We start from the raw sequence: 6596 nt of genomic DNA, 5'->3' as shown, positions 1-6596 counted from the left end.
TATCTAGTTGGATGCAATCTTTACTTTGTATGTTTATTAAACAAAACACGTTATCCTTATTGGCAAAGTGCCCTATGAAATATGAATTTTTTTCCTAAGATGGAGTTAGTTGTATCAGAGGTGCTCTACACAAACAGCCAATATTTGAACTTCCCTTTTTGAACTTCATAATTGGAAAATATTGTCTCATCTTCTGAACCCAAACCTTGTCACTTGATTACTCAGTTTGCATGTGAGTTGATTCATTCTGGCCTTTCCCATTCCTCTAGGGATGAAATATTCTTTCAGTTCTAGTTAGCCCACAACAGTACATTATTTATTCACTTGGACTTTTTGCATTTCAGTTTCCACATCTGTTCAGACCAGATGATTTTTAAGCTTCTCTGTAAGTAGCTATTGCAGAAAGCAACATATGAGCTCCCATCCTCAAGACCTACAGTATACCAAATAGTAAACACACCACTAATAAAAACAAATATGCATTTACAGTAAACACAAAATATTTGGGGAGAGGCCATCGACGCTTAGAGCTGAAGACTGGCTCTTTAGACATTTCTCTTCAAGAATGGCAAAAACGAGAGCATATTTCAAATAAGATAATGACCCATGTGAGACACAGGCAGTAATATAGAAACCATATAATCATATTTGCAGATAAATCAAAAGATATGACAGGGGGCTGTCCAGGCAGCAGAAATGTGTGTATGTAGATTCATCCTATGTCGAGGCATGGTAGGTAATCTGAGTCTCCTTTCCACTGACAGCAACAGGAATAGAAAGAATTTTTAAAACTTTACTTGAAAGACTTTGCAAAGTAAAAGTTACTGAACTAAGATTTGAGAGAAGAACAAAGAGATAAAGATGACATTTGGCATTGTTTTCCACCCAGGGATTCTAAAAAAGATTACTGAGAGGCTGGGAAGCTTTGACGTGTTAGAGGTACAAAAGTGAGATCAGGTGCCATTATGTTTAAACCTGATAAAATCACCTTGTTTGGGGTTAAGGAAGTGGTTCTCAAGTACCAAGGGACATTTGGCAATGTCAAGAAACGTCTTTGATAGTAATGAGGGGGATGGGCCAGGGAAGCTGCTAAAGTTCCTACAAGGCATAGGACATCCCTTCCACAATAAAAAATTATCAGACAGAAATTTCAATAGTGCCGAAATAAGGTGATACCAGATGGCTAGTGCTCTCAAGTGCCTGGAACGACAGCAGCACAATCCTTTCTGGAGGTACATAATGTCATCCTATATCCATAAAAACCAATTTGTCAAATGAAATTTCTGTCATGCAATCAAGGATAACCCAGCATACAAGGAAGCAGTCATGAAATTAGTAGGAAACGTGCTCAATAAAACCAAACAAGCACAGGCTTTACATATTGAAACTATCAGCTTCCAATGTTCAGGGAGAATAAAGGAACATATTGGAAATTCTGGCAAAGTACTGAAAACCATGAAAGATATCAGGGCAAATTTGGGAGAAAGAAAAATTCTAGAACCAAAATAATGCAATAATCCCAATTAAGAATGCCAAGGTTAGAGCAAATTAGAAATAAAGTATTAGAGAACTGGTAAACTGAAAAGCAAGTCAGAAGAAACTATCTAAAATGAAACTGAAGAGAGATGAAACATTGAAGAGAAGGTATGAAATGTAGAAGATGCAGTGAGAACAGAAGTGGTAAAGCTGTATTAGCACGGGTGATGGCAAAACGTTCCAAAACAAAGGAAAGTATCAGCCAACACATTTAGGAAGCTCTGGGAAACCCAAGCAGTATAAAGGACAAGGAATTCACTTCTAGATGCATTCTAATTAAATGTCAGGAAAACAAACAAAAATAAAATTTTAAAGGCATCCATAGGGCCAGGCGAGGTGGCTCATGCCTATAATCCCAGCACTTTGGGAGGCCGAGGTGGTGGATCACGAAGTCAGGAGTTCAAGGCCCGACTGGCCGACATGGTGAAACCCCGTCTCTACTAAAAAATACAAAAATTAGCTGGGCGTGGTTGCTCATGCCTGTAATCCCAGCTATTCGGGAGGCTGAGGTAGGAGAACTGCTTGAACTGGGACCTGGGAAGTGGAGGTTGCAGTGAGCCGAGATGATGCCACCGCACTTCAGTCTGGGCTACAGAGCAAGACTCCATCTCAAAAAAAAAAAAAAAAAGAAAAGGCATCCAGGGGAAAAAAAGACATTAAAATCAAAGATGTTATACAGATTGAGAATCTCTAATCTGAAATTCTCCAAAATCCAAAACTTTTGATCACTATTATGACATTATATGTGAAAAAATTCCACAAACTGACCTCATGTGATGGGTTGCAGTCAAAATGCAGACACAACCTCAGTGTATTCAGGATTCCCAAAGGAAAATAGACCCTTAGGCCATTTAAAAGCAGCCATCCAACAGAAAGCCTCCTCATTCCTAGAGGACCCACTTCCTGTCTCTCAACTGCTTCTGATGTTTCTTATCTTAAAAGGTCAAATTCAGTGTATAACCTTTTAATCAAAATTACATCAAGGGTAGAGATTGAATCCCTGCCTTTGTTTATGGTTGCTGTTATTTAAAAACTGATGCAGGTATTCTGGTGAGGCTACTGTGCTGCTTAGTTACCCTGAGCATTATTTTTTCTACTGCATTCATGCTACCTCCTATTTTTTACTGTTAGGTACTTGTGTGAATAAGGGTAAGAAAATGATTGCTTATCAGTTGCATATAAATTCAGTCAGGAAAGATGGTGATGCCAAACAACCACAGATTGTCCACACAGGTGGCCGAGATAGTGGCACCTATGCTCTCTGCTGGTTCCATGTAAACAAACTTTGTTTCATGCACGAAATTATTAAAATATGTAAAATTAGCTTCAGGCTATGTGTTTAAGGTGTATATAAAACATGAATTAATTTCATGTTTAGACTTGGGTCTCATCCCCAAGTTGTCTCATTATATATATGCAAATATTCCAAAATCCAAAAATATTTGAAATCTGAAAACCTTTTGGTCCCAAGTATTTTGAATAAGAAAAACTCAACTTATAATAGGATGGTAGATTTAAATTCATATTTGTAATTATGAAATTAATTATACACCCCAATTAAAAGACAAATTCTGTGAGAATGGATTTCTTGGAAGACCACAAATCTTTCAGCTACTGGGATATATGAAGATTCAGAATGGATGAGAGCAAAAGGGTAGAAGATGTACAAATATACCATTTAAAGTTACAAAAAATAGATCATCAGCTGATTTCAAGTGAAAGCATGAAATCCAGAAGGTAACTATATACTTAATTCAGTGTTCAAACAATTTTGCACACAAAGAAAGAAAATTTGTCACCTGAAGTCCTGCCCTAAATTGATACAGCTACATTAATATACACTAAAGGACAATTTAAGAAAAAAAGCATTACTGTACATTAAAATGAACACTTCACATTGAGAAAAGGCTTAACTTACTATGAAGATAAAATATTTTATTTATATAATGGCATAGTCTCAGAGTATTTAATGAAAAAATAGAAATATGAAGAGAAATAGAAAAATCCACCCAACACTGTGGGAGTAACTGACAAATCACACAGAAAGAAACTAGAAGAAAGTAGGATCATGAACAGCATAATTAATAAACTGACCTAATCTACATATATAGAACACAACACTCAACAACTAAACACATACGAAATGTTTACAAAAATTGACTCTTGGGTCAGAAAGCAAGTCTCAACAAATTTAAAATAATTGAAACTATAAAATATGTTCTGTGAAAGCAAATCAGTTAAAATGGAGATAAACTTTTAAACTAGAAAATTTCTAAGTAGTAAGAAATGTTCTTCTAAATGACAGTGGGTGAAAAGAAATCACAATGAAAATTTTAAAATATTTTGAGCTGAAAGATAGTATTTTTTCATGGAAAAACTTGTGTAATAGAGCAAAATCAGTATTTAGCAGGGAAGTTATAATCTTGTGTATAATTACAAAAGAAAACTAAATATTAATCTTAAGAAATTAGACATGCTATAACAAAAGTGTCTGGGGGAAAGAAATTAGACAAATACATAGAATCTAATAAAAGTGAAGAATGAAATATTTACAACAGAAAATAGGATTAACACCACCAAAAGTTTTTTAAACTCTAATAAAGTTTTTAAACTGTTGAGAAAACTAACTTAAATGAGAGCATGAGAACCAATTATCAGAAAGCAGTAACAGAGGACACCGAAATGTGGAAAAATATTTCATGTTCATAGATGGGAAGAATAAATATTGTTAAAATGTCCACACTACCCAAAGCAATTTACAGATTTAGTGTAATCCCTATCAAAATACCAATGACATTCTTCATAGAAATAGAAAAAAAAAACCCTAAAATATATACAAAACCACAACAGGCCCAGAGTAATCAGTTATCCTAAGCAAAAACAAAACTGAAGTAATTATATTACCCGATTTCAAATTATACTAGAGAGATATAGTAACCAAAACAGCATGGTACTAGCATAAAAACAGACACATAAACAATGGAACAGAATGGAGAACCCAGAAGCAAATCCACACACCTACAGTGAACTCATTTTTGACAAAGATGCCAAGATCATACACTGGGGAAAAGACAGTCTCTTCAATAAATGGTGCTGGAAAAACTGGATGTCCATAAGCAACAGAAGATTAGACCCCTATCTTTAACTACATGCAAAAATTAAATCAAGGTTGTTAAAAACTTAAATCTAAGACCTCAAACTATGAAATTACCGCAAGAAAAACTTTTGGGAAAATCTTCTGGACACTGGTCGGGCAAAGGCTTCTTGAGCAATACCCCACGAGCACAGGCAACCAAAACAAACACGGGCAAATGGAATCACATCTGAGTTAAAAAGCTTCTGCCCAGCAAAGGATACAAGCAACTAAGTGAAGAAACAACCCACAGGATGAGAAAAAATATTTGCAAACTACTTCTCTGACAAGGGATTAACAAAGAATATATGAGGCGCTTAAACAACTGTATAGAAAAAATATTAACCTGATCAAAAGATGGGCAAATAATTTGAACAGACATTTCTCAAAAGACGACATACAAATGGCAAACAGGAATATAAAAAAGGCACTCAACATCACTGATTATCAGAGAAATGCACATCAAAAGTACAATGAGGTATTATCTCACCTAAGTTAAAATGGCTTATATCCAAAAGACAGGCAATAACAAACACTGGCAAGGATGTGGAGAAAAGAACCCTTGTATACTGTTAGGATTGTAAATTAGTACAGCCCACCATGGACAACAGTTTGCAAGTTCTTTAAGAAACTGAAAATTGAGCTACTATATGACCCAGCAACCCCACTGTTGGGTATAGACTGGAAAGAAAGGAAATCAGTATATTGAATATTTGTCTTCACTTTAGTGTTTGTTGCAGCACTGTCAGCACTGTTTACAACAGCTAGGATTTAGAAATAACCTAAGTGTCTATCAACAGTTGAAGGGATAAAGAAAATGTAGTACGTAGACAACGGAGTACTATTCAGCTATAAAAAAACAAGATCCAGTCATTTGCAACAACATGAATGGAACTGGAGATTATGTTAAGTGAAATAAGCCAGGCACAGAAAAACATCACATGTTCTCACTTATTCGTGAGATCATTTAGAATCACAAAAAAAGTATACACACGACTTCAACGTAGAAAATTATAAATCACTATTGTGAGCAATTAAAAATGTAAATAGAGGGATATAAGCATATTTATACAGAGTATTTAGGATTTGTCTTAGTCAGTTTGGGCTGCTTTAAGAAATTACAGTAGGCGGAGAACAACCCAGGATTGGAGCCCGCGTTGAATTCGCAAACGGTGAGTCAGTGCTGCATTTCCAGACTGATCTTTGTTGCCCACAGAACGGGGAAACTCCCAAGTATAAAAAGACACGGGACGCCAGGCAGTAGGTCTGCCTGGCAAAGCCGGCAGCCGCGGCGGCGGCGGCCGGCCCTACCCAGCAATCCCCACAGGGCGCGCTTGTCTGGGTGCCTTGTTGAACCGGCAACCTGAGACTTGAGAGGGCTGGACTTGAGACTGAACTAGACTTGCACAGTAGCCCAGCCCAGGGGATTGCAGGGACAGATCGCTTGGGATACCCAGTGGGACGAACAAAACTGCGATTTCAAACTATCCCGGGCAGACGGTCCGAGACGCTCTGTGGGGGAGGGGCGTCCACAACTACGGAGGCAACCTGCCCCAAATGATATACACGCCCACTGCTGACGCAGCCAGCCGTTGCTGAGGCAACCCGTCCCTACTGAGATACACGCCCACTGCTGACGCAGCCTGCCGTTGCTGAGGCAACACGCTACAACGAAGAGACTCCGCCGCAGGGCGTGGCGGAGACCACAGCAGAGCCGGCAGGAACAGCGCGAATCACACAACAGCAGGGCGGAGCCTCGGCAGCCAAACAGTGGCTAGTCTGCCTTTGAGCTGGGCAGGACACCTGATCGGACATCCAAAAATAAAGCCCAAACCCCTCAACACAGAGCATTTGAGAAAAAAAAAAGGGTTGTTTAATGAGCTGTGTTGCAGCAGAATCAAACATAGCAGCCTAACAGCCCTGAATG

The sequence above is a fragment of the Callithrix jacchus genome, chromosome 8 (assembly GCF_049354715.1).
Source record: "Callithrix jacchus isolate 240 chromosome 8, calJac240_pri, whole genome shotgun sequence".
NCBI classification, from domain to species: Eukaryota; Metazoa; Chordata; class Mammalia; order Primates; family Cebidae; genus Callithrix; species Callithrix jacchus.
This window is presented reverse-complemented; position numbering follows the sequence as displayed.